The 13,726-nt window shown below is 38.6% G+C and overlaps 1 protein-coding gene across 1 annotated transcript in view; it reads right to left on the reverse strand.

The window, feature by feature from the left end:
- LOC149071142 (uncharacterized) overlaps positions 1-13,726 on the reverse strand; it is a 384,675-nt gene that overhangs the window by 66,776 nt on the left and 304,173 nt on the right. The window lies entirely within an intron of this gene.

Here is a 13,726-nt window from a genome sequence, read left to right on the forward strand (position 1 = left end):
ATTGCAGATTTCACCTAGCCCAAAAAGTTATCCTTATAGTCGCTTCTCCTGATTAAGATAAGAAACGCGATAATTCGACAGTGAAACCTCCAATAACGGGCATTTTTTTATATTACATTCACTCTGAACTGAATATATTTTACTACACATTAACAAACACTCCTCGTTAGCGGACAAAAGTTTTGGGTATCCGTTATTGAGAGTTTCGACTGTAAAATTCGACCTTGAAAGCACTTTTGAGAAATGTGCCGTTTTGAAAAAAATCCCTTAACGCCATTAGGATAACACCACCTCGTTACGTTCTCTTTCGAATGAAAAATACCGAAGTGAATGGAAAAGGTGGGTTTATTCCCCTTTTGATACAAACGATAACACGTAATATTTCTACCAAAAATATTCCCGTTTGAATAAACCTTGTAGCAAATCCGACAGTTTTCATCCCCAAATATTCAAAAACACGTAACAAGTGCTTTTCGGGAAAAAAGTGGGAAATGTACCCTTTTAAAAATAAGCTTCTCACTTCCCTGTACATTGAATACAATTGAATGAAATACCGTATTGCATACTATAAAATACTGACGCTGACCAAAAATGAGGAAAAAAATGTACTATATCGGTGGGAAAATAGAGATATCGAAAGGAAATTCCCTTTATATGCTATACAGTCGAATCCCGTTAAAACGAACTCCAAGAGACCGGGGACATTTTTCGTTATAAAGGAATTCCAGGTTTTGCATTCTTCCTATGTAAACTTATCTGGAGGATTTGAAAAGTGTTCGTTAAAACGAGATTTTCGCTATAACGGTATCCGTTAAAACAAGATTCGACTGTATTAACCGATTTCTGTTAATTTAAATGTTTTTGAAGGGTGTTAACTCAAAATTTCTCGGGAAGAAAATTTTTGTGCCCCACCCCCCAAGCGTTCCGTGCAAGGGCGAGATATCTCGACTTGGAGTAGATGAAAGAAATACACTCTAGCTCCGTTTCTAATCTTTTACCCTCATCGAGATTCTTTATTCGAGACACTATGATAGGGGGGAATCAACTCATTTTCCCTTTACCTCCGGATTATTTTATTTTGCAGACTTGCTGTAGCACTTCATTTCTTACCGAAAGTTAATTATGAGCAATAATTGGCAACTGGGCCACAAAACTGGGCAGCATTTTTAGCAAGAATTGGCGTTGTCCCGTGTTTACGATTCCTATTTCCCTGATCAAATATGATGGCCTAAATATAATAAAACAACAGCTCAATGCACACTATTTGAAAACGCATCTAATTATATTTTTCACATTCGGAAGATCTTTCTTGGAAGATCTCGAATGTCAACCTCGGTTGTAATGACAAAATTTCGTGGAATCTTCGATTCCAGTCGTCATAACCGCGTTTGACTTTATTTCTGATTCGAGGGTACTTCAGTGTATATCACTCAACGCATTATGTTTAAAACAACACAGCCGAATTCTCTGATTCATGTAAAGCAAAGGGGCTCAACCTTTAGGAGAATGCGGGTCACTTCAACAGTTTGAAAACATGTCGCGGGCCACTTAAGTGATCTGTAAATGTGCCGAGGAGCAATTGAGTGATCTGGAATTGTGTGGCAGATCACTTGAGTAATCTAGAAAAGTGTTTCTCAACCACCGGGCCCTGATATTATTCATTGCGGGCCGCGAGTGATTAGCCGTTTCATTTTTCCTCATTCGTTTTCCGTTGGTCGTGTGTTTGACCGGACCTTCAACTCACAAAAATGAATGAAACCGGGCCGCGGGCTTGAAAACGTTGAAAACCAGTGATCTATAACAGCCTCGAAGGTCATTCAAGTGATCTATGAATATGCCGCGGAAAGGTCAAGTGGCTTGTAAATGTGCTGCAGGTCACTCAACTCATCTGTGAATGTTCCATGGGCCGCTTAAATGGTCTGTAAATATGCCGCGGGTCACTCAAGTAATCTGGAAAAGTGCCGTGGGTCAATCGAGTAATTTGTAAGCATGCCTAAGACCGCTTAAATTATCTGAGAATGTGCCGCTTGCCAATTAAATGATCTGTGGATGTGCCGCGTTACTCAAGTGATTTGCAAATATGCCGCTTAGTTCATTTTTCCAAAATTAGACTTAAGGTAACGGGCCACATTGTGAGCGCGGGCAAGATGTTGAGCATGTATGCTATAAAGTAGGGGTTCTTAACCTTTTGCAGCAGCGACCCAAAAATCAACAAAAACGATCAACTTCACGACCCATGTGTCTATTTTTATGTGAAAAATACTTATTAAATATTCCTCATAAATACATATTTTCTAGTTTCTAAAGTCATTGAATCCATACAGTGGCGTCTGAATGGGTAAACCTGCACGACCTGAGTTTAGGGCCCTGAATAAAACATTAATGAATTTTCATTCATTTTTGTATAGTGTTCATATTTTCTATAAGCATTTTCGAGCATTCCTATGACGTTATATTATATGCGTTTATAATATCTTATATATAAATGTGAAAGTATGTCTGTATGTGTGTTTGTTCTTCATACAAATCTACAATTTTAGGCCGATCGTCGCCAAATTTTGAATATATACCAAACAGGACCGGGATTGAACCGTACGCTACTTTAAAAGTTCGTCAGAGCTGGGTAATTGCCCGAAACGGGCAACAACGGTTCCTGGGCCCCCAACAATCACTTCCGGAATGTTTACTTTGGGTACCGTGGTTCCCTAGCAATGCATATCTGCGCTTCAGACATGTGCATGCCTTTACAATGGTTTGTCACTTCTTTAATGCTGCCAGTATTATGTATAATGGTTTATTATGATGGTTTGTCCCATTTCAATCCTTCCAGTAATTGAGGAAATCCCGGACATTGACGGGTAATATGGGTAGTATTATATAAACATATGCTATGCGTTTCTGGATACCGACTTGACCCCTTCAAAAATATATTATTGAGTGACTCAAGAGGGTTTCAAAAAAATGTCTGGGTCCCAATTCAGGCCACCAAAGTCGTTACAACACCTCTGAAACGAGTGACGCCACAAATTTATGTGTAGCCAGATGGTAAATGGATCTGTCCTAACAATCTCAGACGATTCTGCGACCCAGGTTTGGGTCGCGACCCATAAGTTAAGGACCCCTGCTCTAAAGAGTAAAATTGCCATAAAACCCACTGATAATAGTAATAAAAAATAACTACTTCAAAAAAAAAAAAAAAACTCACGTATCGTATTTTCATGAAACTTATTCTGAAGCTGAGGGAAAATGACAGCTATCCATAAAAAAATATCAAATTTTTTTTTGTAGAAAACCTTCAAGGCGCGGTGGGGAGGCATGGGGGGGGGGGTGGGCGGAAAGAGGAAAAAATCCGGAGCTTCTACCAAGAAAATTAAAGAAAAGGAAACATGACCTGACCTCTCAGAGTAATCCTATTCTGATGGGAGGAGGAAAAAAAAAATATATATATATATATAAATTGGGAATCCAGTAAATTCCAGAAATATTTCTTTTTCCTTGTCTTTTTTTCCCTCCTTTCCTTTTTTTTAAGGAGTATAAAAAAGAAGAAAAGAATCAAGTTCACTGAAGTACAAAAGAGAGATTTTACAAAAAAATTCCAGGAACAGGAAATTCTTTTTCCCAGAACTTCATAAAGATTTCTTTCATCAACTGTCCTTTAAAGTAAAAAGTTTTATAAATATAGTAGTTTTTTGCGCTGCCTCTACCGTACACTTGCTTCCAATAACAAGTCTGTCATGAACAGGGTTGTCGACTTGTCAAAGTTGCGCGACATGGAATTTTTTTTTTTTGCTCCCCCCTTGATTTTTATACGAGGATACATATGATACGCATACTCTAATAGGGAAGGTTGGATTTTTGTGCCTTCTTTATTCCCGTTTTTCCTTGTTGAGCGTTGTTTGGGAAAAGAACATGGGAATGACAAATTGGACATGGAAGAAAATAAATATCTCGATTGGATACAGCATTATTTCGCGGTATTGAATTACTGCAGCTGAGGTGGTCGAGTGGACATAGTGACGGACTCGCACCGTGAGGACCCGAAACCGACCATGCCCCCCCTCCCCACTCTGTCCCCATAGGGGATATAAGCTGGTCACCCAAAGGGTTTGGGCCATGGTGGAAGAGCGATGCAATGTCCGGAGCCCTAAGCATGAAACCACCAGCGGGTAGGAAGACAAAAAGTTGAGGTTACATGGGCAGGTGCATACGCACGTCCCCAGCAGGCCACGAAGGGGGGTCGCCACACAAATAATTATAGACACATATATGTAAGACATATATATAGACATATATATAAACATATATATACCCGCGAGGACCCGGGTTCGAGTCCTTACAGTCGACACAGCGGTGGCCGGCTGAAGTTGGTTTGTCTGGGGTTACCGAATTCGAGGCGCAAATTCGAGCCGATCTCCCCTTTAAAAAGACTCGCCGCAGAGAGCAACAGGCCTACGACGATACAATTATTCAATCATTACACTTCATTAGTTAGAACAATTGATGGCAGTCGGTAACACTACAGATAGCAAGCATTGCGCAGAAACAAACTTTACGTCAGGTTCACAACACGTGCACGCACATTCCAACATGTACCGATTCGTTAAAAGTTTCGCAGAGGAATATGGGTAACGTGCCGTGTGTGGTTTGATAGTAGCAATAAATTACTCCTGGGGCAATCTTGTAATTGCTATTGAGACTTCATCAACGAATTGATGTACCGTCTAGTACAGTGCTGTGTACTCGTATGAAAAATTTTATTATCGACTCCCTTCCCCCCCGTCCTATCAGGTTTTTTTCGAACACGTTTATTGAGAAGGAATGCACACGATTGAAAATGTTTTTCTCTTTACTGGTGGGCCAGAAACCCCACCTTTTCGCCCGAATGGTGTGGTGTTAAGATGCTCGTCTACCACCGTGAAGGTTACCGTCAGGTTCCAGGTTCAAACAGAGTGATGAATATAAATAACAATATGGTTTTCCTAACGAGCTTGAGGCGACCACCGATAGATGGCGCCTTCACCTCCAAACTTGTTAATTAACGGCATTAAATTTCAGTATAGCGATACGGCAGCAGTTGGTGTGTTTTTAAATAGCCCACCCCATTCAGGAAAAATAAAAATGTATGAAGAAAAGTGGATGGGCTAGAGATCAGATGGCTCATGGGTTGGAGATCAGTGAGCTCTTTCATCTTGTGGTGGTTCTATGCAGAGCCGTCTCAAACTCATGGCCGCCGGACAAACCCCTGTTCTGAGACCCGTACTTAGCTGGAAGTATCAGCTCACTTACAGTATTTACATTCGTATTCTCGAAACTCATAGTACCAGATTTCATTAAGTAGCCCCTCTCCTAAGGACTATGACTTCTCTGTTTCAGGCCATGCTTTGATATTTTCTCGATTTTATGGGCATTTATCTTAAGAGCATCGAAGGCTGCATCATGGAAGTGAATTAAGGGCATCGTGGCAAGTGAATTTTCGGAGGACCCCTTCCGAACTAGAAACGCTGCCTACCAATTTACTTGCTTATTCTCGAAAATATTAACAATATAATCTCATTATCATGACTGATGTAACATAGTTCGGTCCCTTATTCCATTGGTGTTTAACGAAAGGGGTCCTCGGAAAATTGCTTATAGAAAACCATTATCATAAAATCTTTTCCTACAGATAGAAAATATTTTCCTATCAGAAACCCCATACCCATCTGGATGCCTCTGATTATACTGAAAACTCAACATACTCAACACGCAGCGTAGTAGAATTTGTATTATCAAAATTAATGATATTTCTCGCTATGCGACAATTTTTCATGGATGTCATCATCTTCACACGTCAGAAATCATTTTCTGAAAGGTGAGGATTTCGACCTGTTATTGAGGGGGGAAACATCCGGATTTCGGTCATTAGTGTCCCCGAAGAGAGAGCTCAACGTCACGTCGGTTAAAATGACAAACCTTCCACTGTATAGAGAGATTGACTTTGAAATCATTACAATACACGCATCAAGATTAATACTTGTTTTATATCCAAACATGTATGAGAATACAGAGAAACTCCCTCCGAGATTATTCCCATTTTCTTTCATAATTCCTCTGAAGGTATGTCTTCTTCACAAGAAAGTTCCCAGAAACATAGCTGGATAAGCAAGACAAAAGACGGAATATAACAGGAAAAATCAAAGAAAATAATAAAATAAAATAAAAAGACGAAAAATATGAGAAAAGACATTTCCTACCACCCGCGGACATCAGAGTCATTAGCGTACAAGCCGTCGCACAGTTTGCTCTAAAGAAGAGAGAGAGAGAGACATGAAGAGCCAGAAAAAGCAAAAAAGAACTAATGATGTTGAGGGGGGAGAAAAGGCAAAAGAGAAGGAGGGGGGAGAAAAGCCAAGTCTAATGACGAGGTTTTGAAAAGGACCAGCTTTTCTAAGAAGATTTCAAGAAGATCTAAAAGGACACAAGCCTCGGAGAGAAAAGAATAATACGGAGTTATATATAGTAAAGTGGGCAGAGCACCCCTTTTCTTTTCGACAACAGCGGGTGGAAAGGACATGGAAAAGAGGACTGACTATGCCAGAAGCCCATCGGTCTAACGACGACCTCTCTTACTACGGAATAGAAAGTTGACTTCTATCCGCTGGATTTTTCATTTCTTTTTTGGCAAACACAACGAAATATTTTTTTCTCGGAGAGAAGCCAGCTTCGAAATAATAATAATAATAAAAAAGTATTCCTTTTTGAATCTGGGAGGAAAATAAAAACCATGAAAAATTGAGAACCTTATAACATATAAAAAAACTTCAGCCGTGACCTTGTCCATAGCATTTCAATGACATCTGGGCCGTTGGACATCTCATCGGAGTAGACCAGAGGAAACAAAAATTTCTGTTTTAAAACCGGGGGAAAACATTGGAATCACGTTATCCACGTACGTTGGTTCTAACATCAATTTTTTCCACCCTAGTTTTTTTTCTTTTTTCATTGCCATTCCCCTAAAGTATTAGACGTTGTTTCTTTGTAGCGTTCTTCAGAGAATCACTAGTGGATTACTCCAAGATATTTTTGTCGAATAGTCTGTAGAGAATCGAGTTAAAACCGAAAAATGATCGATCGAATTCCTCCGGAGCTCCCGCGGTCGCTGAAAAATACTCAAATCGAAACAAAATATTCTGATAAAAGGATATCAATTCATTTTCCGTCGTATAAAAAACGAAATATTTACGAATCAGAAGTATTCGTCACATAGATTTTATGTGTTAAACATACGAATTTGTGCCCTCTTTTGAGAAGAGAAATAGATTTTATTTCGCGGAAACATGTATATACTTGGATAACTTGAAATAGGAGCATCGTTCGCGGGGTGAAGGATAGTAGTTACCGTGCGAAATATCAACTTCAAAGTGTAAATGGCTACCACCACTCAACCGTACCTGCACCTCATACACACTATTCTGCGAGTTTTGAATCGGCACGCGCCCGAATGTGTATGCATGTGTGTCCCTAACGTATTTTTGCTCTCGAGAAGTTGCGTTTATTTCGCGTTCTTGCTGGTGCTTCCATCTGTTTCCCATATTTGAAGTGAAGGTGGTAAATGCTTGAATTTTAATGTTATTTAAGTATCGTGTTGAGGGCTATGCCTGCTCTCTTCGGAGAGAGTTCGGCTAGCTTTTGAGCCTTGAAATGATGGCTAGTGAGTTGAGGCATAAGTTTTTCAATGTTTATGTGAGAGTATAATTTGTGGCGTGAGTGTCATGTGGTCCAATTTAAACAATACCACAAAACAGAAATACAAATACCGCAAAACGCGGCTGAAAAAGATTAAGAACCGCCTGAGAAATAAACATAACTAAAGCTGCTTAGATATACTCAAAATATGGTGAGAACGACAACTATATGCAGTTTTTCTTTCATATTATCATACTTATGTAAATTTTTTTTTTTTTTGAAAAAGTTGAATAGAGTTTTGGCATTAACACTCTTGAAAGAACAGAAACTGGTTGAGAATTTAAATATATATTGAAGGTGATTTTGAGCGAAATAAAAAAAAAATATCGTTGCAGTGGTTTCAAAGTATGTGAAAAATATCGTAAAAGAGGGATTTATCCAATTAGAGGATATCGTTGTATCCAGAGGAGTTCAACATATAGGCAATTCCAAAGAAGATTTGAAAAAAATATCGTTGTAGAGGGATTTATCGTTATATCGGGTGTCGTTGTGTCGAGAGTTCATTGTATTAAACATATCTAAAGCCACTAGTTTCTTTCAGCAAATAAAACAAAAGAAAACATTCTTAACCCGTGTGAATTTTTTCAGACAATTATAAGAAAACAAGCAATTATGATAGAAAAAAATATTTTTCACTAATGAGTCAAAAACAACAGTAACTAATTACGCAATGTACTGGATACAGAGAAATATTATTTTTTATCATAAAAACCATGTGTTTTTTTTGTCTTAAAATTGTCCTTTCAGCTTATTTTCCGAACTTTTCCTCCATAATTAAAACTTGAAATTTTCGTATTTTAAAATTCATTTCATCATAAGAGCATACTTATTTATGTGGAACAACATTAACTAATTGCACCGTGAAACAAACGACCACCATTATTATTTAAGAAAAAAAAACCATGGAAAAAATTCAAAAAAATATATATTAATAATTTTTTATCATTTTTAGTAGCAAATAGCATCATTAAGAACTTTTTTATCTATGTTTATACTCGTGGCCCTGGCATATTAAAGGACATCTGCAGCTATGAATAAATATTCTGAAAGAAAGAAAAAAAATCCAGGAAGATAAAACTGTGGAGCAGGATGAAAAAAAACAATGGCCCTTTTGTATGAAAACAATGCCTCAAACGATATCGCGGACGATGGGAGGAAGAAAAAAATGTTCCGGGCACCTCATTAACGATTAAAAATAATTAGAAAAAATGAGGCTCTTAATTGCGTACGTGGCTCCGAACGCATTAAAACAGTTTGTGTTTATTAAGCGAAAAATATTGCTAATACAGAATCGAAACTCGTAACAGTTCAGGTACGCTGCATAAAATTAGGGTTAGGAATGTTTTAAGATTCTCTGGGTAATGATGTTATTGAATATGCACTTTTTTAAAATCATTCAACAATGTAATTTTTTCCAACAATTACAGTCCCTCAGTAACATCAGCAATTGGATAATGTATCGAGTGACGTATATTGTGGGAAACTCATATTCTGGATTTACTATTTGACTGTTCTTACAAAAATTATTAAAAAAATGTAGTAGGGAGGAAACACAATTATTTTCTTCTAAATTCCTGACTACAACTAATTTGCATTGGCAGATATTGTATGACGCACCAGTTGTGACTATAAAAGACAATAAATAAACAATAATCAAACTTGTGACGGTCAAGGCCGACCGTATCCGTTAATATAGGTGGCGCGCCCGAGATTCGTCCTCGTGGCAGTCGTGTTCGAGAGTAGTGGGGAACGAGGAAGTTGTGATGTCGCCCACGCGGTGTATGTTTTGTTCTAAGCCGGATCCCCCCCCCCCCCCGATGTAAATTTATAGTCCCTTTTTGAAAATAAATATTAGTAGTTTCAACCCTACGAGGCGCTCAACGTGAAATATGACAGTTTTTTTTTTTTAACTCGAGGGAAATCGTCAGCGTTCAGCCTGAACGTACCTACCAATTAGTAAGTGAGATTTTCGTCGCAAATGTTCGTTCGATGTTCGTTTTCAACCTGAAAGGAATTCATCGCATCAGCTGTTTCGAAATTCACGAAAGTGTTCGTCGAGTGTGAAAATGTTTAATGTTCGTTTTTTTTTTTTAAGTCGTTCCGCACGTCTCAAAAGTGTAGATTTTTTTTTTTTATTGTTATTGAAACATTCGTTTATATATAGTGTGACATGGCTTATTTAGCAAAAGGAAAGAAATAAAACATCGTTCTAGCTCAAGCATTGGGAGTAGCAGTGTCAACCGACATGACAGTCATTCAGATAAAATGTGCAATAATCAACCACGACGATTATGATGAGGACTTTATGAAATAATTTCTGCTAACTGTCATCGATGAGAGAATTTCGGACTCTAAACGCCAAGATCAACGGGAACAAGCCACGCTTCAAGCGGAAAAGGAAATCGAAATCCGAAAGTTGGAAATGCAATTCGAACTTGAAAAACTCAAACTTCAACCCGAAGTGGCTTATAACGGTGCCAGCTCTGTGTCAACGTCACCAGAACTTACATTTGAACTTCATAAACTGCTCCCGAGTTTCGACGTTCAAAAGGATGACATGTCCTTGTTTCTATCTCTCGCTGAACGGCAACTCAAATTGACGAAGGTCCGTGAAGAATTTTGGGTATCCCACCTCATCACAGTCCTGCCGAGTAGTGTAACATCGCTCATCGCACAGGAACCTGAAGATAAAGCATATGATTATCAACATGTAAAAGGGGTCCTCCTGAAACGTTTCCGATTATCTGCTGAAAAACCGTCAACTGTTTGCTACTCACAAGAAATCGAAAGACAGTAATTGGCGTGATTACTCAGGTCGTTCTTCGAGAACTGGTTAACTGAATCGAACACCACAACTTTCCATGGGTTAAAGGACTTGATCACTACTGACCAGATTAAAAAGAAAGTCTTTCCTGAATGCGAAGAGCATCTGATGGATGAGTGGACAGAAGTAATCTCACCCACTGTTCTTGCCGATAAACTGGATGCCTATGACAATATCAGAAGTGTTTTCAACCGAAACAATTTTCCGAATAAACCCGAACAAGTTCGTAAAAGTGTGCAACCCCGAAAATCCGTACTTTTTCATGACAGATCGTCTATCGTTTGCTATGGATGTCGTATGCCAGGATTCATCAAAGCAAAACGCCCAAATTGCTCTCCATCGACTGCAACAGCTGTGAAATCACCAAACAACGCTATTTTGTACAGCTGTCAACCCACAGACGCTCAGGTATCGCTACCGCTGATCGAAGTTCAAGTATGTCAAGATCGTGGTCTCATATGTATCGACACACGGTTGCAGGGGAACTCTTATACAAGGTTTTCCTAAGTAAAAATATACCAATGAACAGTGCCACCACGACTATTTGTCTAGCTGATGGTATCCGGTCTATCAGCAAGGTCTATGAAGTCAAAGTACCTGTACGCGTTGGAAATCGAACTGTCAATACTACCTTTTTGGTGTTACCAGAAGCAAAGGGTAACCGATCACTGCTGGGATTGGACTTCCTGACGGCAGCAGGCATCACTGTGGATCTAAAGAGGAAATGTTGGTTTTTCAGTGACACTCCCCACTACCAATTCTCATTCCCACAGGTTCCAACGGCTCCTGCAGTATCGGAATCAGTGGACCTCATGCATTCATACCCATTGCGTGCTGACGAGGGAAGAGATTTGACTCCTGAACAAAAGCGTCAACTTAGCGCCTTGTTGAGCGAACATCAGGATGTCTTCAAACCAGGGGGAGAGCCTACTCCATTCGTTCAACATCATATCAACGCTGGTAATAGTTCACCAACACCCGTGTCTCAGTACCGAATGTCTCCAGCGAAAACCAAGAGGGGTCGCAAGCCTGTCCCGCCTGGACTCGTGAACATCCGAAGCCAGAGAGAAAGGGGACGCAAAAAGGTCGAGGCCTTGATAGAAACAACGGCTATACGGACCTACAATTTATTGCCGATTCCGAACGGCAGGCTTATTTTTCATACTCATCGAGAGGTTGGTGCGCTAACCTCAGGGTTGGTCCTCTTGACCTCAGGAAAAAATTGCTACCGCAGAGTGTCCCCATCGAGGGGTTAGCGCACCAACCTCTCGATGAGTATGAAAAATAAGCCTGCCGTTCGGAATCGGCAATAAATTGTAGGTCCGTATAGCCGTTGCAAGTTTTCTGACAAGGACGAACCGGGGATCGAACTCGCGACACCTCTAAACACCCTTTGGTACTTTAGGCGAGCATCTTATCGACCGGGCTACCGCGCCCCAATATGTCCATGTCCCAATATGTATTTTTTTTCCAACAATCATCCAATCGATAATGGTATTCAACAATGCTTATTCCCATCCATTCAGCAATACATTGCATTAAAAATACCCCAATAATAAATTGTTTTTGAAAATTCTCCAGTTTATCAGTGATCTTTTTTTGCAACAACAATGCAAACGATAACGGTTTCCAACAATGCTCCAGTGAATAAGATTTTCCAACAATGATGTTGTCGATAATGGTTTCTAACAATGCTCAATTTCATAATGGTTTTCAACTATGCCATGGAACATTCCAAAATTCTTTATCAGTTTACGCTTTTGGATGAATATTTTGAATGAATATTTAATATAAGATAAATGTAAGATGTATAATAATACTTTATGCTACTAGGATGAATGAAATACGCTTGATAACCATTCAAAATATGTACGGTAATGACCAGCGATTATATTTCCGAGATGATTCCATGACGGAGAAGATTTCGCCATTCTGAAACCGTAACCGGGACATAAAAGTATTCTTAATGAGGAGATGGAATTCTTAATGTTCACACATGAAATCAGTGCAAAACTCATTTGCGAACTGATAGAAATTACGAAATAAGACGAGATTTCCGCCACAGCAGTTGAAAGTTTTCTAATTACCGGTTTCTCCAGAAAACTCATGGTCGTCAGGGAGTCTTTATACCGTAATTAGAAGGAAACGGGAAGTTGTATATCGATTCGCGGAAAAGGCGACTCCAACCATCAACGGGTTCGGAAATCTTCACGAAATCCGAATGAGGAGAGCCATCTTATTCAAATATAAGTGGGAATTCGCAAAACGAAACAAATTTTCAAGACAAATAATGAAAATGAATAGCCATCATTAATGTCTATGATTCGATACCATTTGTAAGAAGATAACACAAATACCACATTGTAAAGTAAAGCTTAATGTTCATTACAGAATATTTTCACTAAAATATATATTCTGGACAAAAAAGATTCAACTTCAGATTTTTCAATGTTGATATCATGATATGGAATTTGATATACACTGAGAAGTATGAAAAACTGGTACAGACAAGCGTATTCAAATAATGGAGAAATACAACCAATCAACGTAAGTCGATAAGGTCAGCAGCACCTATGCAAAGCGATTCAAATTGTTTGTCCGTACGAATAAAAATATCTTACATACTTGACATGTTGTTTTCCCCCCGAGAATTACATTCTAAATCACTGCTGACTAATTGTAGCACTAGATTCCTCGCCAAATATTATTTACAATAATTTTTAATTGATTTTTTTCAAATTTATTTCTTCATATAATTATGTACACCAAATATTATTAAAACCAAATATTAGCCTTGCAAGGCCTTCAACAGCATGTAGTAAAAATAAGAAATATTTGGCAATTTCACTGATAATTGACAACATTTTTGGCCAAAATTGGCGTATTTATGATCATAATTTCCCCGAATTTTTATGAATCAAGAGTTTGATCACCGGAATCTAAATGGAATAACAACTTCATACACAGTATTTGATTGCATCTGATTATCACTTATAAAAAAAATATTGAAAACGTCAACCTCGGTTATAATGACAAAATTTTAGAAATCTTCAGTGTCGTTATAACTGAGTTTTACTGACTTGTTATTGAGAGTTTATTGCATCAATATCGAATGTAAAATTTACAATAACAAAAAATGCTTCGAGTGAGTGTGCAAAATTTAAATACGACAAATTT

This window comes from Pholcus phalangioides, unplaced genomic scaffold (genome assembly GCF_987345545.1).
Source record: "Pholcus phalangioides strain wild (caught in Gottingen) unplaced genomic scaffold, Ppha-v1.0 ptg000019l_1, whole genome shotgun sequence".
Lineage (NCBI taxonomy): Eukaryota > Metazoa > Arthropoda > Arachnida > Araneae > Pholcidae > Pholcus > Pholcus phalangioides.